General features: G+C 45.7%; 2 protein-coding genes across 2 annotated transcripts in view; both read left to right on the top strand.

The window, feature by feature from the left end:
- LOC311226401 (uncharacterized protein) overlaps positions 1-24,260 on the top strand; it is a gene marked incomplete at its 5' end in the record, with an annotated part of 864,333 nt that overhangs the window by 415,129 nt on the left and 424,944 nt on the right. The gene's annotated exons all lie outside the window — the stretch shown is intronic.
- The window catches only part of sema4e (semaphorin 4e), a 30,048-nt gene continuing 26,150 nt past the window's right edge, over positions 20,363-24,260 (top strand). Inside the window, exon 1 of the mRNA XM_084313177.1 lies at positions 20,363-20,699. The gene's annotated coding sequence lies outside the window, so the exon portion shown is untranslated. The remainder of the gene's footprint in view (positions 20,700-24,260) is intronic.

Raw genomic sequence — 24,260 nt, 5'->3', positions numbered from 1 at the left:
GGAACTGGGGGAGATAGTGTGATCCTCCCACGTGTTACACTCCCCCGGTGAGAGTCCTCGCTGTCAGGTGAAAAGAAGCGGTTGGTTGACTCCACATGTATCGGAGGAAGCGTGTGGTAGTCTTCACCCTCCCAGATCGACGGTAGGGGGTAAGTGTGCAACGACCAGGAAGGGAATTGGCATAACGTCTAACATTGGGATGGGAGAAAAATGCAGAAAAAGGGGGAGGAAAGATCAAAAGAAAAATTTTAAATATCACTATATTTACTGTCTAATCATGTATATCCCAAACAATTATGAAGCAAAAATGTTACCGGATAACAGGAATGATTTACCATAGACATACTGCAGTGATTCACCATAGTATTTCGATAGTGGAATATTATGGAAATAATGATCACTATGGTTTTGTATTGATTGATTGATTGATTGAAAAGTTTATTAACAGATTGCAGAATGGGTACAGTACAGTACAGCTCAATACATACAATTGTTAAGGGGATGCAGACCAGAGAAAGACTTTCGTCTTGTTTCCACCAGGGTCCCCCATTTTCAATTCATCATAACATATATGACATACATGACATACAGATAGACAGTACTGCTACATCTATACATTTATGACATATCAGATTTGCAAATACAGTACTGTTTGTGATACAAAAGTGTCCAGAAAAGGAGTGTATATACATTTGGCGTAGAAACTGTACATTGGAGGAGGTTGGTGGGGTGGGGTTGGGTGGGTTGGGTGAGGGCTGTACATTGGAGGTGGGGGGGGGGGGGGGGGGGGGGTTGGGTAGGGGACACACACACATTTTACACTGTACATTGGAATGTTGACAAAGCCTTACTTGGTCATTTACTGTACAACTATTGATGCGTATATATATATATATATATATATATATATATATATATATATATATATATATATTATACAATAGTTTTGCTATTGCTATATATCTAATTAATAATAATATATTACATAATGAATAATGAATCTAATACTAATGAATTACTATGTTATTGTAGTAACAACATAGTATTCAATTAACAATAGAGGCTCATTCTAATTGTTATACAGCAGCACCCTACTGGCTGGCGTCCATTTGAAAATACCAAAACACAATGCGTATCAAGCCTTCTTCGGGTGGAATGAGGGACATTGTTTCCTGTCGTGTCCTGTCGTGACTCGCCAGAGAAAACACCTGTTACAACAAGCTCCAACGCTCTCCTCATCAGGCTCACACACACATGGGTCCACAACACGGGTCTTGATCAGTTCTTCCTCCAAAAAATCCTAATGTTTACCGATGTTTAAGTAACTTAAGGCGAGACAGCACCCCCTAATAGGGAAACAAATATTTGAATAGATATCACTATGAAACTTTCCCAGTTTGTTATGTACATATAAACTAAGAAAAAATATATTGCACGTTTTCTGAATTTTATGTTTATATATGCAAATGTATGTTTCCCGCTTTGATTGATTGATTGATTGAAAATTTTAGACCACCAGCCCTGATTCCAAACTCTAACCTTAACCAGTTCGAAAGAGGGCCTAAGCTTAACCAGTTCGAAACAAGGCGGACATTAATAATTAATCAAATAATAAAAATGTATAAGATTTTCAATCTATTAATCAATCAAGCGGGGAACATAGGACCCGGGGAACATAGGACCCGGGGAACATAGGGTTGATCCCCTCACAGTGAGCTGTGGTGTTCCACAAGGAAGCATACTAGGACCGCTACTGTTCCTAATTTATGCAAATTACATGTCGTCAGCTTGTGACTGCAACTTGTTCCTGTTTGCGGACGACTCAGCCCTGCTGGTCTCTGACAAGAACAAGTTACAGGTTGAAAAAACCCTCAGCTCGGAACTAGGCAAAATCTGCATAGTCCTCACTTTCACTTTCAGAGCACTTCACGGTCAGGCCCCTATCTACATCACGGAACTCATCCATCCCTACACCAACACCCGCTCACTCAGATCTGCCGATCAGCACCTCCTAGTGATCCCCAGGACCAGGCTAAAAACAAGGGGTGATCGAGCCTTCGAGGTGACAGCACCAAGGCTCTGGAACGCTCTCCCCCTGGACCTGCGAACTGCCCCCTCTGAGAACTCTTTTAAAAAACAACTAAAAACACATTTGTTCAGGCAGGCTTTTGATCATACATAGGCGCCTTTTCTTGTCCTCACTGTTCTATAGTGTTGTTTTAATTAGTGACTCATGATTTTATCCAAATTCTTTTATTCTACTTTTTCTATCTGGTTTCACTGTTTTTAACTGCTGTTTGTCTGTTGTCATTTATTTCTGATTTTGTTTTATTGTGTTTTTATATTAAGCTGTAGTGTAAAGCACCCTGTGCATTCGTGCTGTGAAGGGTGCTATATAAATAAAGGTCATTCATTCATATGGCTCGCTGATAACAAACTATCATTACACATGGGCAAAACAGAGTCCATTCTCTTCGGTTCAAATAACAAACTCAGCAAGACCGACGGCTTCTCAGTTACAGTAGGTGACAATATTGTCACAAGGAAAGAAGAAATTACCTACCTGGGTTCCATCCTAGAGGCAAATCTTTCCTGTGACAAAATGGCATCCAATGTAATAAAAAAAAGTCAACCAACGAACTCGATTCTTGTACCGGATCTCCTCACTGGTAAACAAGAATACCCTGAAGACTCTGGCAGGAGCACTCATTCAAGGGTACTACGACTATGCTTGCACCTCATGGTACCAAAGCACCTCAAAGGCGCTAAAAACAAAATTACAAACATCTCAAAACAAACTGGTCAGACTACTGCTTGACCTTACTCCTAGAACCCACCTCACCCCTGCCCACTTTGACAACCTTAGAGTAGACGACAGAGTACAGCAACTTGCAATGGGCCTGGTCTACAAGATACACTACACGACCAAGGTACCCATGTACATGTCAAAATACTTCCCAAAGGTCAGTGAATACCACGATCACAACACCAGAGGGAGCTCCACAAATCATGTTAAACCCAGATTCGGCTCAAACAAGGGACTAAACACGTTTAGCAATTATGCCACATCAATATGGAACGCTGTTACGATGGTGCCGCTTTGCTGGCATGATGTGGTGGAACTCAGTTTGCAGTGTAGAACGGAGAGATAAACAGGATACAGGAGACGGCGTAGTGGTGAATAATAAGGCTTTTACTTAGAACAGAAAACAACAAACACGACTGACAACAATGGTAACAATTAAACAATGAACCAGCAAGTGTCTGCTGGCCCACAACATCTAATATACAAACACTAATTAGAGACAGAGGGTAATTACAAACAGGACACAGGTGTGGTAGACAGAAACAACAGAACACAGAGCACACTGGGAAAAACAATAACAATTGAACAAACTGAGACCAACAAGACTAAAACATATTTACAAAACACAGACAGGGGAACACAAGTCTAACAAAGTGGAGACAACAACGACAACACAGACAATAAACATAATAAACATAAATGGCAGTAAATAATATTAATCAGGTGAGTGAGCTGATGCCAGATCTGCCAGATCTGGATCAGCCCACCGGTTGGTAATGTTGTATTATGAAAGGGTGTATGGAAGGGGAGTTGAGGCGGTCCGATACCTGGACCAGTCGAACCGGGAGAAGGGTTGCCGTCCGGTCCTGCAGGACCGGGGGAAGTGTTACAGTACCCCGCCCTCGAAGGTCGACTCCCAGGTGGCCCAGCAGGCCCCCCGGGAACGGGAAGGGTGGGAGGGAGGGATGCCGCACCGGCAACGAGGGGCTGGGGAAGGGGGGTCGAGGAACGGGGCCCGTGGGAACTGGGTCGGGGGGAGGGGGTTGACGAGGAGGACTGGAGCTGGGGAGGATGGAGGGTAGAGGCGACGGCTCTGGAGTGGGACCTAATATTAATCAGGTGAGTGAGCTGATGCCAGATCTGCCAGATCTGGATCAGCCCACCGGTTGGCAATGTTGTATTATGAAGGGGTGTATGGAAGGGGAGTTGAGACGGTCCGACACCTGGACCAGTCGAACCGGGAGAAGGGTTGCCGTCCGGTCCCGCAGGACCGGGGGAAGTGTTACAGAACGCCCTACCCAAAGATGTAAAGGAATGTGAATCACTACCCACTTTCAAAACCACTCTCAAAGAACACCTACGGGAGACTGCAATTGGAAACTGGCCCCTGTAAATGTCCTAACCCAACCCCCTCCAATGTACAGTAAATGACTAAGTATGGTTTTGTCAATATTCCAATGTACAGCTTTGCTTGTACAGTTGTACAGTGTCCCCCACCCAGGGGTGCAGTCGTAATATCAGAACTGCCTGGACGCCACGTGCACGCTCGCTCCCGCGCACGCATGTGCACGCGCATACATGTTCCCTCGCGTGTGCACAGACCAGCTCAAGCAAACCCCCCACAGGGCTTGTATTTTGGTCTTGCACTTCTCTTTCTTTGTTATGCTATGCAAAGACTAGGTGATAAGTGCCGGGTACTTGGCGCACGGCGTGACAGTAGAGTGAAAGTTGTGAACGCATTTTTGTGTGCGCGCGCGTGCACATCTGTGCGCGCACTTCTGCTCAGCGAACTGCTAGGACGGCGTGGTACCGAGTGGTACCAACACTGCATCACTGCCCCCACCCCTCCTACCCTTGAACTGGAGAGCCTGGACTGGTCAGATGAACTCAATGGTACACTGGTTGAAGAAACATGGCTTGGTTTCAAAACCAAATTCTCAACAATACTAAACGACATGGCCCCCCTAAGAACCACCAGGGTAAAAAATCGCGCTGAGCCGTGGATGCACTCCGAAATACTGGCCGCTATGAAAACCAGAGACAAAAAATGCTCTGAGTTTCGTAAAAGTCAGTCAAAGCTTACTAAAAGCACGAGCAGTGAACTCCAAGCCCACGTGACTGAACTCAAACTAGAAAGAAACAGACTAAGAAACGACGTAAACTCCATGATCAAAACTGCAAAAAAGAATTTCATCAATGACAAAACTGAGGAAAACAAAAACAAACCACGTGAACTTTGGAAATTACTCAATAATCAACTAGGATGCAGTAAAAAACTTAAAACCAGATTCTCAAACATAAACATAAAAACGGACAACACGCTCATCACAGACAAGCTGGATGTAGCCAATTACTTAAACATTTTCTTCACAAACATAGCCACAACACTGGTAAACAAACTACCCTCCCACTCAGGGCTTTATGGGGTAGAACACATAGTAGCTTACTACAAAAACCTAGGGGTCCGCAAGGACGACTTCAAACTGGAAATGGTAACAACAGATGAGGTACTCAATAAACTGAGCGCCCTCCAACCTAACAAGGCCACTGGCCATGACAACATCCCCTCCAAATTCCTCAGAGACTCAGCAGCCGCCATCACCCCAATCATCACACACATAATAAACCTCTCCATAAAACAGGGACACGTCCCCAAGGACTTCAAAATTGCGAGGGTGACCCCTCTGCACAAAAAGGGCAGCAAATTAGACCCAGGCAACTACCGCCCTGTTTCTATTCTCACCTCCATCTCGAAAGTCATGGAAAAAATAGTCTACGAACAGGTCGAAAGGTACCTAGCGGAAAAAAATCTAATCTACGAATTCCAATCTGGCTTCAGAACATCCCACTCCACTGACACATGCCTTCTCTATTTGAATGACCACATCAAACAAGAGGTGGACGCAGGCAAATACTGCGGCATGGTCATGCTGGACCTACAAAAGGCCTTTGACACGGTCAATCACTCCATTCTGATTGACAAGCTAAAAGCAATTGGTTTTGATAGTCTATCAGTGAGCTGGATGCAATCCTACCTTGAGGGGAGGGAACAGATGGTGGAGGTAAACGGTACCCTATCCCCCCCCCCTCACAGTGAGCTGTGGTGTTCCACAAGGAAGCATACTAGGACCGCTACTGTTCCTAATTTATGCAAATGACATGTCGTCAGCTTGTGACTGCAACTTGTTCCTGTTTGCGGACGACTCAGCCCTGCTGGTCTCTGACAAGAACAAGTTACAGGTTGAAAAAACCCTCAGCTCGGAACTAGGCAGAATCTGCATATGGCTCGCTGATAACAAACTATCATTACACATGGGCAAAACAGAGTCCATTCTCTTCGGTTCAAATAACAAACTCAGCAAGACCGAAGGCTTCTCAGTTACAGTGGGTGACAATATTGTCACAAGGAAAGATGAAATTACCTACCTGGGTTCCATCCTAGAGGCTAATCTCTCCTGTGACAAAATGGCATCCAATGTAATAAAAAAAGTCAACCAAAGAACTCGATTCTTGTACCGGATCTCCTCTCTGGTAAACAAGAATACCCTGAAGACTCTGGCAGGAGCACTCATTCAGGGGTACTACGACTATGCTTGCACCTCATGGTACCAAAGCACCTCAAAGGCGCTAAAAACAAAATTACAAACATCTCAAAACAAACTGGTCAGACTACTGCTTGACCTTACTCCTAGAACCCACCTCACCCCTGCCCACTTTGACAACCTAGGATGGCTTAGAGTAGATGACAGAGTACAGCAACTTGCAATGGGCCTGGTCTACAAGATACACTACACGACCAAGGTACCCATGTACATGGCAAAATACTTCCCAAAGGTCAGTGAATACCACGATCACAACACCAGAGGGAGCTCCACAAATCATGTTAAACCCAGATTCGGCTCAAATAAGGGACTAAACACGTTTCGCAATTATGCCACATCAATGTGGAACGCCCTACCCAAAGCTGTAAAGGAATGTGGATCACTACCCACTTTCAAAACCTCTCTCAAGAGACACCTACGGGAGACTGCAATTCAACACTGGCCCCTGTAAATATCCTAACCCAACCCCCTCCAATGTACAGTAATTTACCTAGTATGGTTTTGTCAATAGTCCAATGTACAATTTTGTTTGATTGTACAGAGTCTCCCCCCCCTCAATGTACAGTTTTGCTTGCTTATACAGTGTGCCCCCCCCCCCCCCCCCAACCACCTCCAATGTAAATTACCCAGTATGGTTGTCAATATCCCAGTGTACCCAACCCCCCCCACCCAACCTCCTCCAATGTACAGTTTCTACGTCAAATGTATATACTCCCTTTTCTTGACTCCTTCTGTATCACAAACAGTACTGTATTTGCAAATCTGGTATGTCATAAATGTATAGATGTAGCAGTACTGACTATCTGTATGTCATGTATGTCATATATGTCCTGATGAATTGAAAATGGGGGACCCTGGTGGAAACAAGACGAAAGTCTTTCTCTGGTCTGCATCCCCTTAACAATTGTGTGTATTGAGCTGTACTGTATTGTACCCATTCTGCAATCTGTTAATAAAGTTTTCAATCAATCAATCAAACCCAACCCACCCACCTCCAATGTACAGTCCCCCCCCAACCCCACCCCACCTACCCAACCTCCTCCAATGTACATTTTCTACGTCAAATGTATATACTCTCTTTTCTGGACTCTTTTTGTATCACAAACAGTACTGTATTTGCAAATCTGGTATGTCATAAATATATAGATGTAGCAGTACTGTCTATCTGTATGTCGTGTATGTCATATATGTTATGATTAATTGAAAATGGGGGACCCTGATGTAAACCAGACGAAAGTCTTTCTCTGATCTGCATCCCCTTAACAATTGTGTGTATTGAGCTGTACTGTACTGTACCCATTCTGCAATCTGTTAATAAAGTTTTCAATCAATCAATCAATCAAATATGTAGACATTTATGGATGCAATCAGGCAAAATGAAGTCTGTTGAATGCAGAGTATTGCTGTGTAGGATTGTTAGTAACTGTCTAACTGCATATATAACTGTTTACACTAGTAACTGTCTATCTGCATATATATAACTGTTTCCACTAGAGGGCGCCCTAGGCAGAGACACTCAGGAGTACTACCAGGTGACGAGTATAAATAGCTTTGTCTCCTCCCACTTCTTTCTCTCCCCCATGTCTCTCAGTGAGAGAAGACCTGTAGAACTGCAGCTCTCCATGTGAATAAATAAACCACGCCAGTTAGGGCTCAAGATAGAAACCATGCCTCTTGACCACATTATTGTCGCCCTATAGCCGAATTCTGTTAACAGGTTATGGGCCCAGATAACGCCGGGGTGAAATAATAAGGGTACTGTAGCAAGCTTAGCTGAAGTATAGGCTAGGTTAGCGCCAGGAGCACCGTGCAGCTAGACGCTAGGCCAACAAGAGCTAAAGCTAAGCCTACCACTAACGAAGAGGATGGAAAACAAGAGAAGGGGCAAATGGCCGACATTCAATGGAAAAGCAGAGGACTATGAGCTCTGGGAAGAGCGCATGCTATGCTGCATGCACGGTGCGGGGCTGAAGGAGACGATCCTGGCAGCCCCCACGGGAGAACTGACGGCGGAACAGCAAGCCCTGGACGACCAGCGTAACGAAGACGTGTACTGTGAGTTAGCGCCGCTGCTCGACAACACCAGCCTGGGGCTGATATTCCGCGACACTAAAGACAGAGGCAGAGAAAGCCTGGAGGTGCTGAGAAAGCATTACATTGGGCGAGGAAGACCCAGAGTCGTGGCCCTCTACATAGCACTAACGGCCCTGAGGAAGGGGCCCACCGAGACTGTGACCGAATACGTCAACAGAGCGGAGCAGATCACGACGCCATTGAGGAGTGCCGGAGAAGCACCAAGCGATGGGCTAATGATGGCGATGATGATGAGAGGACTACCGGAGCTGTATGAAACAGACAGGACGCTGGGACAGTTCAAGGCTAAGTTAAGGAACTTCGAGGCCTCAGAAGATACCCACCCAGCCGCCGCGGAGGCGGGAGAGAAGGTGCTAAAGGCCCGAGCGACGCCAAGGGAGAGAACCAGGACCACGACGGAACTGGCGTGTTGGTGATGCGGAGAGAAAGGCCATCGGAGAAGCGACTGCACAAAGACTGTCTGGTGTAGCTTCTGCAAATCCACGGGGCACACAGACAGAGCGTGCATGAAGAAACACGACCAGAGCGCGCGATACGCGCATGGGCAAGATGGCGGCCATGGACGAGACGACGGCCATGAACGATACGGAGGCCATGGACAAAATGGCGGCTACAGACGAAATGGCGGCTACGGACGAGGCGGCGGCCATGGACGAGACGGAAGCCACGGACAAAATGGCGGCTACGGACAAGATGGCGGCTACGGACAAGAAGACGGCTGTGGACAGGATGACGACAGCGGACACGATGGCGGCGACGTGAGACGGATCGAGACAACGCCCGGAGAATAACGGAACAAGAAGACTGCGCTTTCGGGGCACGGACGGCGTGCACCGCCGTACCGGCCCAGCTGTAGCGAGCCCAGAGGAGGGGACTGATCGTGGACACAGGTGCGTCGTCCCATGTCATCAACGACAGGAGTCTGTTCAAGAACTTTGACGACACTTTCCACCCGGAGAGGCACAGCATGGAGCTGGCGGACGGGAGACGCACCTACGGATTGGCACAAGAGAGGGGAGACGCTCAGGTATGCCTCACGGACAGTAAGGGGCGCCGGCGTACGGTGACGCTAAAGAACGCTCTATACGTACCATCATTCCCACAAGGACTATTCTCTGTAATAGCTGCTACTGCAAGCGGTGCCAAGGTATTCTTCGATAAAGGTAAAAATGTTCTTGTAGAACCTGACGGTACCCGTTTGATATAAAGATGTACCAGAGAATATATTATCTGAAAACGGAGTGTAATGACAACGACAAGTGTAACGATAATAATGATATGTGTAGCGGGACGACCAGTCATGATATTCAGACATGGCACGAGATTATGGGTCATTGTAATTACGAGGATTTACTGAAACTGCAAGTAGTGTCAGAAGACATGCACATTGAAGGAGAAAAGCGTAGACCTGACAAAAATTGTGCAGTGTGCAATACGGGGAAGTTTACTCAACCGAGATACAGAAATCCCACAGACAGAGTAAGGGTACCACTTGCATTAGTTGACACGGACCTAGCCGGTCCAGTAAGAAACGAGTCCATAGGAGGCTTTAAATATGTACAGTCTTTTACAGACGTGTGCACAGGGGCTGTGTTTGTTTACTTTCTTAAAGCAAGGGGTGACACACTCCAGGCCACGGAAAGATTCCTGGCGGACATAGCCCCTTTTGGTACAGTAAGATGTCTGAGATACGACAACAAAACCGAGTTCACAAACAGAGAGTTCCAATCACTGTTGAGAAGGTATAAGATAAGACACGAGACGTCACGTCCATATCCCCCACACCAGAACGGGGTGGCAGAGAGGGAATGGCACACCCATTTCGAAATGGCTAGGTGTAAGCTAGCAGATAGTAACTTACCTAAGAGCCTATGGCATTATGCGGTGCAAGAAGCCGCTTACATCAGAAACAGGTGTTTTAATAAGCACTCGGGCACCACCCCGTATACAGCGCTGACAGGAAAGAAGTGTAATCTAGCCAGAATGCACCGATTTGGATCAGTGTGTTATGCATACCTGCAGGACAGGGGAAAGCCCAAGTCCAGAGGTGAAAAAGGATTTTTCGTAGGACACGACAAAGGAAGCCCCGCTTTCTTAGTTTATGATCCCGGTAACGGGAGAGTGCTGAAAACACATGCTAGTCAAGTTTGTCACGAAGGCAACATGTGAGAGCGAGACACAGACAGAGGAGCCAGAGCTGGACTCCAGAGTAAGGTGTGTAGAAACGGAGACACATCAACCCAGTGTACTTAGTACAGTCGTGCAGGCAGACAGTAAGCAACCCCCAGAGGGCAATGACGAGGAGCACCCAAGGGTGACGTCAAGTGCCCCAAGCAGTGGGAGGTATCCCTCAAGGGAACACAAACCCCCCAAATATCTGACAGACTATGCCAGGAAAGGGAGTGATGAGGAGGACAGTACACCTACCCCTGTTGAGTACTACTACAGGGTAGTCAGTGGGGTAAACCCGACCTTTAAAGAGGCCACATTGTCCCCCGAGGAGGGTAGACAGACAGTGGGAGGAAAATGGGTGTATTCAACCAAGTTACCAGAGGGCAGACAGACAGTGGGAGGAAAATGGGTGTATTCAATCCAGGAGGGTATTGAAGGCCATGCAAATACAAAGTATGGTTCGTAGAAAATTGCTTAAATGCTGAAGGGGAATACTCCAGGTTTAAATACGGGAGGAGTAGAATCAAGGTTTGAATGTTTGACTAGAGACCACGTTTGAATACTGAAATTAATCCTATGTTTAATTCCAAGTTTAAATACAGAAATGGGTCCCATGTTTAAGTACAGAGGTGGATGAGTTACCATGTTTAAAATACTGAGAATTGTGTGGAGGTATCCCAGAGGAGATATGTGGAAAAGCTCCTGAGATGTTTTGAAGTGAAGAGTGTCACAGTATTTTCGCTGACCCCACAGAGAAGCATTGAACTACGTCAAAAATATGTTTTTGTTATCCCAGAGGTGTTTCAGAAAAGACAGTAAAGGTTTAAGGCTTAAAGCCCACAGTGATACTATCAGCCGGTGAAGCTGAGTATATGTTTCTAGCTATGACAATACAAAAATGTGTTTATCTAGAACAACTGCTCGAAGTGATGGAGATAAGATTATGGATATATTGCTCAAAATTGTAGTAGGTAATTGAAATATATCCTCTATACCGAATATGGTGTTTTTGAAGATGATGGGCGTTCTGTCAACACCGTTTAAAATAATGGACATTGTGTATATATTGTTAGATTCTGATCAATCGGCCAGTATCACGTCTTCATCTGTTTCGCTTGTGTAATCATCTCCCCATCTGCGTTGTGTACTTTTAATGGTCCTGACGTCTCATACACTGGCTGATACAATCCTTATCTTTCCCCGTTAGTGCGATCCGCAAACCATAATAATCCTCCACCTTCGTAAGAATTCGACACTTTGACACAGCGTAATACCTTTCTTGGAAGAGCGTTGTTTTTCAATAAACAGAACCTCATAATCAGATGTTATCAAATTGTATCGTCCTTGCTATCGTCCTGCTATTCAGTCCAATGGTGGTCAGGCCTGGTCGTTAGCCAAGACCATCCTCGTGGTAGCCGAAGCTAATAATGATGTGGCATCCTTCCTCCCCCCCCCCCTCTCCGTGATGAGAGGAGAGAGTCTCTAGTCAGATTGTAGTCTGCCCTTAGCCGCTCTTGGTCTGGCTTACACCCGGAACCACTGTCCGCTTTATAGGATCTTCGTCATAGCAATGATAGCCCGCCCCCCTTCTCTGGTTGTCATGCGACACGCTGTCATGACAACTGCTAATAACCTTTCACCCATTTCAAAACGTTTCATTACTGTTGCATTAAGGATGAACCCCTCTCCCTCGCTCTGTGCTGCTATCAGCTTGTTGATGTGTTCCAGATCGGAATGTCAACTTTCGGCCCTGCTCAGTGTGGTGCTCACAATCACCCTGCTCGCTCTGAACCACCTCTCCTGCTTCCACCACCGTCAGCCTGCACATTTCGACCCTTTAGATGCTCTCATCTCCCCCCAATCTATACATCACATACATTGAAAAACACCCAAAAGCACCCGTTTCCTTAAATATGGAGACTGTTGTTTATGAGGGCAACCAGAGGACCATTGTGATTGCTAGGAACCCAATGTGTCAACATAGATGTAAACATGCCATTATAGAAAATATCATCTCATCAGGTATGTCATCAGAGAAGAAAGAATGACACCGGTTCACTGTCCAATGGACGACAGAGTAGCAGACACTATGGGGAAACCTGTTTCAAATTAAAATTGAAGGGATTTGCAAGGGTCATGTTTAATGTGAAGATATTGACTGTCATACCCTGTTGATGTTTTTGGGATTATATTATTTCCTTTGTAAAATGTTTTTCCAATAAGTCAGCCAGTATGCTAAACCCTAAGTGGGAGTGTTGAATGCAGAGGTGCTGTGTAGGATTGTTAGTAACTGTCTAACTGCATATATAACTGTTTATACTGATTGATTGATTGATTGATTGATTGATTGATTGATTGATTGATTGATTGAAAAGTTTATTAACAGATTGCAGAATGGGTACAGTACAGTACAGCTCAATACATACAATTGTTAAGGGGATGCAGACCAGAGAAAGACTTTTGTCTTGTTTACATCAGGGTCCCCCATTTTCAATTCATCATAACATATATGATATACATGACATACAGATAGACAGTACTGCTACATCTATACATTTACATTTATTTACATTTAGTCATTTAGCTGACGCTTTTATCCAAAGCGACTTACAAGTTCTGTATGACAAGACAGCAGGAAGGGTACAACTCTATCAGCTGAGTAACAATGTTCATCAAAGTGTTGCGTGTTACAGTGTAGGTTAGTTTATTAGGACAAGTGCATGACAGTAAGGTTAGTCAGGGTTAGATTTTTTTTTTTTTTTAATCATTTCAGATAATGGTTCAAGTTTCAAGTTTCTTTAATAGTTGTCATACAGAAGTACAGAATACTTTTGTACAAAATGCTTCTTACTGTTGCGCTCCAGAGACTGTGCAAGACAAGATAAGTATGAAATAAAATAACATAGTAAATTAGAAGTAAAAAAATGAGGTCACAGTGTTCAGTTTAGACATATGTACAATGTTCGATGCAGAATAGACGTAGTTACCATACAATATACAATACTGTGCAGTGTACTAATATACAATACTATATAGTGCAAGGCAGAAATGGAGAAATGGGACGAGGTGCAATTTAGGTACAATTCACAGTAGGTGTACGAGTTGTAGTGCAAATCCTTTATCAATAAATATAAAGTGTAAGTGTGTTTGTGTGATCTAAAGTGTGGAGAGTGGGTGCTGCAGTGTGTTGTTTGTTTGAGTGAGTGTGTGCGTGTGGGTGTGTGTGCTGTGTGCATTTGATGGTTGTTGCATAGTGATTATTGTTCGTTTAGCGATTATTGTTCGTTTAGCAGCCTGATGGCCTGGGGATAGAAGCTTCTTCTGAGTCTTTCTGTGCTCGCCTTAAGACTCCGGTATCGCTTGCCTGACCGCAGCAGTTCAAAGAGGCAGTTGTTCGGGTGGCTCGAGTCCTTAATAATTCTCTTAGCCTTCCCCTTGCACCGCTTGTTGTAAATGTTCTGGAGGGTGGGAAGCCCCCCTCCAATTGTGCGTTCGGCTGAACGTGTCACTCTTTGTAGTCTGCTACGGTCTTGTGCAGTGCTATTCCCAAACCAGGAGGTGATGTTGCCGGTCAGGATGCTCTCTATTGTACATGAGTAGAAGTTCCTAAGGATCTTCTGACTGACTTGGAACTTCCTTAGGCACCTGAGGAAGTAGAGGCATTGTCGTGCCTTCTTCACAACACTGTCAATGTGTGTGGTCCATGTCAAGTCCTCGGATATGTGGGCTCCGAGGTACTTGAAACTGTTCACTCTCTCAACCGGTGCCCCGTCGATGCTGAGGGGGCTGTAGTCCTTGACCCCCGACCTCCTGAAGTCCACAATCATCTCTTTTGTTTTGCTGACGTTCAGGGAGAGGCAGTTCTCCTGACACCACTGTGACAGGTTCTCTACCTCTTCCAGGTAGGCCCTTTCGTCGTTGGCAGAGATCAGGCCCACCACTACTGTGTCATCAGCAAATTTGATGATGGTGTTGTTGTTCCGCTGTGCTACGCAGTCATGTGTGTACAGGGAGTAGAGGAGGGGGCTCAGAACACAGCCCTGGGGGGCCCCTATGTTGAGCGTGATGGATGAGGAGGTGCAGTTGCCGGCTCTTACCACCTGGGGTCTGCCCGTCAGGAAGTCCAAGACCCACTGGCACAGGTCATAGTTCAAGCCCAGGTCCCTGAGCTTGGCTATGAGTTTGGAGGGGACTATGGTATTGAATGCTGAGCTGTAGTCGATGAACAGCATTCTCACATAGTTCCCCTGCCTCTTGTCCAGGTGTGATGCTGCTGTGTGCAGCACATGGGCTATGGCGTCCTCCGTGGACCTGTTGGGGGGATATGCAAATTGCAGAGGGTCCAGGTTGATGGGGAGGGAGGAACAGATGTAGCCCTTCACTAGCTTCTCAAAGCACTTCATGGCTATGGAGGTGAGGGCTACAGGGCGGTAGTCGTTGAGGCAAGCGGGCGTAGATTTTTTGGGTACAGGGATGATGGTGGACTTCTTCAGACAGGTGGGGATGACAGCCTGTTCCAAGGACAGGTTGAAGATGTCAGTGAATACCGGGGCCAGTTGGTCGGCACAGACTTTTAGGACGCGGCCGGGGATGCCGTCCGGTCCTGCTGCCTTCCTGATATTCACTTTTTTAAAGATCCGTCTCACCTCATGCTCTGTTACCCTGAACACTGAGTCTCCATCAGCAGACCCCCCCCCCCCCCCCATTGCCGTGGTTTGTAGGCTGGTGTTGTTATTCACAGCCTCAAACCTCGCATAGAAGGAATTGAGATCATTTGCTAAGGAGATGTCACTGTTCAGTTTGAGGGGGGTGCCTTTGTAGTCTGTCATTGTTCTGAGGCCCTGCCACATGCCTCTAGAGTCAGCCTGTTCAAACTGAAGTTCAACTTTATCCCTGTAACGCCGTTTTGCCTCTATTACTGCTCTCCTGACGTTGTATCTTGCCATCTTGTGTTCTTCCATGTTGCCTGTCACCAGCCCGGTGTTGTATGCTGATGTGCGCACTTTCAGAGCCTCACGGACGGATTTGTCTACCCAGGGCTTTTGATTTGGGTAGATTTTAATTTTGGTGGAGGGGATTGTTTCTTCTACCTGAGTACAGACATAGTCAATCACCGTTTCGGTGTATTCGTTAATATTGGCTGTGTTATCACGGTTGAAGAAATGAGTCTTTAGTCGACGGCGAAAGATTGGACGGGATTCGGCTGTCCTAACTGGGATGGGTAGTTCATTCCACCATTGTGGGGCAAGGACTGAGAATAGGCTCTTTGATGACCCTCCGGGAGCTTGGATAGGAGTAGGTCTGAGGCGGCCAGAAGATGCAGAGCGTAGGGGTCTTGAGGGTGTGTAGTTAGAGACCATTGACCGGAGGTAGGCGGGAGCGGTTCCCTTTGCCGCACGGTATGCTAGGTCGAGGGCCTTGAAGCGGATACGTGCAGCAATGGGGAGCCAGTGCAGGTCCCTAAGAAGTGGGGTGACATGGGCCGACTTCCGTAGGTTTGAGATCAGGCGGGCCGCTGCGTTTTGAATGAGTTGAAGAGGCTTGGTGGCAGTGGCCGGGAGGCCAGCTAGCAGTGCGTTGCAGTAGTCGAGGCGGGAGATGACTGTTGATTGGACGAGGAGTTGGGTGGCTTCTTTTGTCAGGAAGGGGCGTATCCTTCTGACGTTGCTCAGGAGGAATCTGCAGGTTCTGGTTGTCGCTGCGATGTGAGCAGAGAAGTTCAACTGGTCGTCGAGGACAACACCAAGGTTCTTGGCGGTCGGGGACGCGGTCACAGCTGCATTCTGGACTGTGATGGAGAGGTCGGTCAGGGGGGAGGATTTGGCCGGCAGGTGGAGCAATTCTGTTTTGCTTAGGTTCAGTTTGAGGTGGTTGGTCGTCATCCAGGCGGAGATGTCGGACAGACAGGCCGAGATCCGCTCAGAGACGTGGATATCTGAGGGAGGGAAGGAGAGGAAGAGTTGAGTATCATCGGCATAACAATGATATGAGAAGCCATGAGACGTGATAATGTTACCCAGTGATTTAGTGTAGAGGGAGAAGAGAAGGGGTCCTAGGACCGAGCCCTGGGGGACACCCATGGCCGACAGAGTCCCTCTCCATGACACTTGGTAGGAGCGGTCGTTGAGGTATGATGTCAGCCATGTCAGCGCAGATCCAGCCACTCCCATTCCTGCGAGGGCCGCGAGGAGGATCTGATGGTTGACTGTGTCGAAGGCTGCAGATAGATCTAGGAGAATCAGGACAGAGGAGAGGCCTTTCGCTTTTGCTAAGTGAAGTGCCTCTGTGACCGCAATGAGGGCCGTATGACATATCAGATTTGCAAATACAGTACTGTTTGTGATACAAAAAGTGTCCAGAAAAAGAGTGTATATACATTTGACGTAGAAACTGTACATTGGGGGAGGTTGGGTGGGTGGGGTGGGGTTGGGTGGGTGGGTGTTGCTGTACATTGGAGGTGGGGGGGGGTGGGTAGGGGGGGGGGACACTGTACACTGTACATTGAAATACTGACAAAGCCATACTTGGTCATTTACTGTACAACTGGGTTAGGACATTTGTAGGGGCCAGTTTTGAATTGCAGTCTCCCGTAGGTGTTCTTTGAGAGTGCTTTTGAAAGTGGGTAGTGATTCACATTCCTTTACAGCTTTGGGTAGGGCATTCCACATTGATGTGGCATAATTGAAAAACGTGTTTAGTCCCTTGTTTGAGCCGAATCTGGGTTTAACATGATTTGTGGAGCTCCCTCTGGTGTTGTGATCGTGGTATTCACTGACCTTTGGGAAGTATTTTGACATGTACATGGGTACCTTGGTTGCGTAGTGTATCTTGTAGACCAGGCCCATTGCAAGTTGCTGTACTCTGTCGTCTACTCTAAGCCATCCTAGGTTGTCAAAGTGGGCAGGGGTGAGGTGGGTTCTAGGAGTCAGGTCAAGTAGAAGTCTGACCAGTTTGTTTTGTGATGTTTGTAATCTTATTTTTAGCGCCTTTGAGGTGCTTTGGTACCATGAGGTGCAAGCATAGTCGTAGTACCCTTGAATGAGTGCTCCTGCCAGAGTCTTCAGGGTATTCTTGTTTACCAGAGAGGAGATCCGGTACAAGAATCGAGTTTGTTGGTTGACTTTTTTTTATTACATTGGATGCCATTTTGTCACAGGAAAGATTAGCCTCTAGGATGGAACCCAGGTATGTAATTTCATCTTTCCTTGTGAGAATATTGTCACCCACTGTAACCGAGAAGCCGTTGGTCTTGCTGAGTTTGTTATTTGAACCGAAGAGAATGGACTCTGTTTTGCCCATGTGTAATGATAGTTTGTTGTCGGCGAGCCATATGCCAGATTTTGCCTATAGTTCCGAGCTGAGGGCTTTTTCAACCTGTAACTTGTTCTAGTCAGAGACCAGCAGGGCTGAGTCGTCCGCAAACAGGAACAAGTTGCAGTCACAAGCTGACGACATGTCATTTGCATAAATTAGGAATAGTAGCGGTCCTAGTATGCTTCCTTGTGGAACACCACAACTCACTGTGAGGGGGGGGGATAGGGTACCGTTTACCTCTACCATCTGTTCTCTCCCCTCCAGGTAGGATTGTATCCAGCTCACTGATAGACTATCAAAACCAATTGCTTTTAGCTTGTCAATCAGAATGGTGTGATTGACAGTGTCGAAGGCCTTTTGTAGGTCCAGCATGACCATGCCGCAGTATTTGCCCGCGTCCACCTCTTGTTTGATGTGGTCGTTCAAATAGAGAAGGCATGTGTCAGTGGAGTGGGATGTTCTGAAGCCAGATTGGAATTCGTAGATTAGATTTTTTTCCGCAAGGTACTTTTCGATCTGTTCGTATACTATTTTTTCCATGACTTTCGAGATTGATGTAAGGATAGAAACAGGGCGGTAGTTGCCTGGGTCTAATTTGCTGCCCTTTTGTGCAAGGGTGTTACTCTCGCAATTTTGAAGTCCTTGGGGACGTGTCCCTGTTTTATGGAGAGATTTATTATGTGTGTGATGACTGGGGTGATGGCGGCTGCTGAGTCTCTGAGGAATTTGGACGGGATGTTGTCATGGCCAGTTGGCCTTGTTCGGTTGGAGGGCGCTCAGTTTTTTGAGTACCTCATCTGTAGTTACCATTTCCAGTTTGAAGTCGTCTTTGTGGACGCCTAGGTTCTTGTAGTATGCTACTATGTGTTCTACCCCATACTGCCCTGAGTGGGAGGGTAGTTTGTTTACCAGTGTTGTGGCTATGTTTGTGAAGAAAGTGTTTAAGTAATTGGCTACATCCAGCTTGTCTGTGATGAGCGTGTTGTCCGTCTTTATGTTTATGTTTGAGAACCTGGTTTTAAGTTTTTTACTGCAGCCTAGTTGATTGTTGAGTAATTTCCAAAGTTCACATGGTTTATTTACTAGTAACTGTCTATCTGCATATATAACTGTTTCCACTAGAGGGCGCCCTAGGCGGAGACACTCAGGAGTACTACCAGGTGACGAGTATAAATAGCTTTGTCTCCTCCCACTTCTTTCTCTCCCCCCATGTCTCTCAGGCCATGGTTAGACTGGTGTTTTTGTGGCGTTTTTTTATACGTTTTTGAATACGTTTCATGTCCCTATTACACAGAAATGCGTTTTTTGGCGTTTTTTTGTGGATACGGCTGAAACGCTAAATTGTGTTTGCGTTTTGGAGAACCGCTAAAAAACGCGCCGACAACAGCGTGTAGTCTGCATGAGCCGTTGTTGCGAAAACGCCTATACTGTTATAATGGCATACTCCATTGACGTTAGCATGCAGCTAACAATGCTACCGATCTTTTTTTAGACTAAACTATCCGCTCTTGGTGGTCACTTGTGTTGATGTTAGTTTTGTTTCATCAACAAATGACAGGCAGAACACACAGTGAATGTATCCGTTTTGTTTATTGCACTTTTATTAGGCTTTGCTGAAAAATAATTGCTGCATTGAGTAAATAGGCAAGATGGTGGCGCCCATAGGCGTCTGCTTATATATCTATGTGTCTGCTTGTTGACATTTTCTTTGCTGGAGCTACCAGGAAGTGTATTGGCACATTCAAGTTCTGATTGGTTGAAATTGCCTTCATGTTCGCCACCTACTGCCACCTACTGCTTTGGCAGTGTACTACATCAGTGTGCTCAGGTGACAAAAACAAAAAAAAAACGAAAGTGTGACTCGAGGCGCAGGACGTCGCGGCGAAACGCGTATGACAATGAAACGAAAATGAAACGAAAGGTGTAACCGCAGCCTCAGTGAGAGAAGACCTGTAGAACTGCTGCTCTCCATGTGAATAAATAAACCATGCCAGTTAGGGCTCAAGATAGAAACCATGCCTCTTGACCACATTATTGTCACCCTATAGCCGAATTCTGTTAACAAAGTCAAATAAACAAATACATGTGTGTTATTGACGTTTTATTGTCACTAGTTTCATAGAAGACATGTTTAGGAAGCAAAATATAACAAAATCTCAATATCGTCGAGAAAAAAAAAGAAGAAGAAAAAGGCGATTTTGGGGATACTGTCTCGCCTTAACCTAATAATCAGACCTGAGATCAGCGCGCCTCTGCCGCGGCCGGGACGTCCCACGCCCACCGCCGCAGAGGGCTATTCTCTCACCGCGGCCGGGACGTCCCACCGCAGCAGAGGGCTGTTCTCTCACCGCGGCCGGTAGCCTGGAGGGGAAGAATCTGGAGCCGCAATCAGCCGCCGCTGCAGAGCAGCAGAGCAGCAGCGCATTCAGATCTCTCTCACGGCGGGATGTGAGCGCTTAAATTCTCCTCAACAATACCGACCGACAACAGTCCCTTTCAGCGTGGCCCCTGGGATATGAGAGAGAGACAGAGGGGGGGGGAGCGGGGACGGCCGTTTAGACATTGACTCTCTATGGAGGAAAAAGCACTTGGCTCCGTCTTGGCGCTGAGAATTGAAACTGGGGCGTTTCATATTATGTGCGGACTCAAGGAAGTTGCCTGGTTGAGGAAATTGGAAGTTGTGCGCAAAGGTTGGACAACTTCACTTCAAGGTATAGTCATTTTCCGTTTGTGTGTTTTTTTTTGTTTGTTTTTCATTTGCATTCAATGTTTAGGTCCGTCCGACCGAACTCATAAAATAAATGTAGACTTTGTTGTTGAGCTTTGTATGGTTGGCAGTTCTTTGGGCGTGTCACACAGGTGAGTGAGTAGGAATGTTGGCGAGCTGCTGCAGATGTGATTAGATTCAAATCTCTAGCCTATTTCAAGACAAACTGTAACCGTTTTGCCACTTCCCCAGTTACACTACGAACTGAATGTACACAATACTGCTACTCTGTCACTCGTGCCTTGTTTTTCTACTATATTTATCTTTTTTAAGATTCTATATTTTTAGCATTCAAGTTTTTTCTAATATTTTTTATTCTAGTCTATATTTTGTGATCATGTGCGAAGGGGAGACTAGCAAAGTACGGTTTTCATTGTAAACGTGTCTGTTTAGATTAGATTCAAATTACACAGTTTGGCATCCAACCAGAGTTCAAATGTAACAATAAAGTGCAATAGTAATATACAATGTATACAGGTAATTAAACTGAGTACAAAATATATAAATCAGTACTATTCGTGTACTAATGTATGTAGAGAGTTGTAATACCAATATGTACAGTGATACAGGTGTAAAGATAGTATGGTCATAGTCACTGGCCCAACAGCATAAGGGATATATTACAGTATCTACATATATGTAAAAGGATTATTTACAGGTATGTACAGACAGGTGGATATATATGATATATATATATGATAAGGACAAACTGTGTTTAACTGTGCATGTGACAAATACATATCTTGAATCTACTAATATGCCTGATCATTTTGGGATGACCCTGATGTAAACAAGACGAAAGTCTTTCTCTGGTCTGCATCCCCTTAACAATTGTGTGTATTAATTGAGCTGTACTGTATTGTACCCATTCTGCAATCTGTTAATAAAGTTTTCAATCAATCAATGTCCTATAGACTCACTGGTGTCCTATAGACTCACACCCCCCAGTCACACCAGTGAAATTAAAACTGTTTATTTAGACTATTGACTCGATCGGCATCTTTGTCTTCTCTGAGTCATGCACCCAGACCTGCAGGCGAAGACAGCGTGTGAATGTGAAAAGCAGGGTAAAGTGTTGACTGACGTGAGTGACGTCAGCTCTGGCCGCGGGGCCAGCGATGTGAAACATCTCATCAGGCCTGCATTCTCTAACATGCTACGGCTCATCGAGATTACAAAATATACCTCTTGTGAGAGACCCCTACACACACACACACACATGCACACACTTAGTAGTTACAGTGGTGACTGTACTGTTCCCATGTGCAAGAGTTCGTTTGGACAGTCTGCCTTCTCCGTTAAAGGGGCAAACGCATGGAACTCTCTGCCTACTGGCTTAAAACTGGAGCCCAATGCCAACAGTCTTCAACAGAGGACTCAAAAGTATGGTTGAAATCAAAGCAGCAGTGCTCGCATGTGTAGACGTGGGCTGGTTTTGTTGTTTTGATCATGGACTCTTGTTCTGGTGACTATTTGTTCTGATTTGTGCTTTTAATTCTGTATTATACTGTTCATTTGATTGTATCTTTTAGAAAAGCCTCAATGGACTGGTGTTGAAAACTATAGCACTCGTGCTATAAACACTCAAACAACACTCAAACACACAATGGATGGGTGTTTAGCTGGAGTTGAGGATGTAGACAAAATTCTTATTGGAGACTGGAACACGGATATGCAACGAAAAGATGCACCCGTCTTCAAGGCCTTCAGTAGGTTTTGTGATCTGCATGGCCTCAGCCAGCTAATCACCCAACCCACACGTGTATGTGAATCAACTCAGACTACCATTGACCTCATTCTGACCTCCGACAAGTCCAAGATCTCAAATAAAGGGGTTATAGCATGTGGGTTAAGTGATCATTATATGATATTCTGTACCCGAAAAAAACTAAAACAAAAGGCTGGCTGCCACAAAACAGTCACATCTAGAGACCTCAAAACCTACTCTAGCGAGGCCTTCAACCTTGAACTGGAGAGTCTGGACTGGTCAGATGAACTCAATGGTACACTGGTTGACGAAACATGGCTTGGTTTCAAAACCAAATTCTCAGCAATACTAAACGACATGGCCCCCCTAAGAACCACCAGGGTAAAAAATCGCGCTGAGCCGTGGATGCACTCCGAAATACTGGCCGCTATGAAAACCAGAGACAAAAAATGCTCTGAGTTTCGTAAAAGTCAGTCAAAGCTTACTAAAAGCACGAGCAGTGAACTCCAAGCCCACGTGACTGAACTCAAACTAGAAAGAAACAGACTAAGAAACGACGTAAACTCCATGATCAAAACTGCAAAAAAGAATTTCATCAATGACAAAACTGAGGAAAACAAAAACAAACCACGTGAACTTTGGAAATTACTCAATAATCAACTAGGATGCAGTAAAAAACTTAAAACCAGATTCTCAAACATAAACATAAAAACTGACAACACGCTCATCACAGACAAGCTGGATGTAGCCAATTACTTAAACATTTTCTTCACAAACATAGCCACAACACTGGTAAACAAACTACCCTCCCACTCAGGGCTTTATGGGGTAGAACACATAGTAGCTTTCTACAAAAACCTAGGGGTCCGCAAGGACGACTTCAAGCTGGAAACGGTAACAACAGATGAGGTACTCAATAAACTGAGCGCCCTCCAACCTAACAAGGCCACTGGCCATGACAACATCCCCTCCAAATTCCTCAGAGACTCAGCAGCCGCCATCACACCAATCATCACACACATAATAAACCTCTCCATAAAACAGGGACACGTCCCCAAGGACTTCAAAATTGCGAGGGTGACCCCTCTGCACAAAAAGGGCAGCAAATTAGACCCAGGCAACTACCGCCCTGTTTCTATTCTCACCTCCATCTCGAAAGTCATGGAAAAAATAGTCTACGAACAGGTCGAAAAGTACCTAGCGGAAAAAAATCTAATCTACGAATTCCAATCTGGCTTCAGAACATCCCACTCCACTGACACATGCCTTCTCTATTTGAATGACCACATCAAACAAGAGGTGGACGCAGGCAAATACTGCGGCATGGTCATGCTGGACCTACAAAAGGCCTTTGACACGGTCAATCACTCCATTCTGATTGACAAGCTAAAAGCAATTGGTTTTGATAGTCTATCAGTGAGCTGGATGCAATCCTACCTTGAGGGGAGGGAACAGATGGTGGAGGTAAACGGTACCCTATCCCCCCCCCTCACAGTGAGCTGTGGTGTTCCACAAGGAAGCATACTAGGACCGCTACTGTTCCTAATTTATGCAAATGACATGTCGTCAGCTTGTGACTGCAACTTGTTCCTGTTTGCGGACGACTCAGCCCTGCTGGTCTCTGACAAGAACAAGTTACAGGTTGAAAAAACCCTCAGCTCGGAACTAGGCAGAATCTGCATATGGCTCGCTGATAACAAACTATCATTACACATGGGCAAAACAGAGTCCATTCTCTTCGGTTCAAATAACAAACTCAGCAAGACCGACGGCTTCTCAGTTACAGTGGGTGACAAT

This window comes from Notolepis coatsorum (genome assembly GCF_963971535.1).
Source record: "Notolepis coatsorum genome assembly, chromosome: 4".
In the NCBI taxonomy this organism is placed as follows: domain Eukaryota; kingdom Metazoa; phylum Chordata; class Actinopteri; order Aulopiformes; family Paralepididae; genus Notolepis; species Notolepis coatsorum.
Note: the sequence above shows the minus strand (reverse complement) of the source record. Positions and strands in the feature narration are given on the sequence as shown.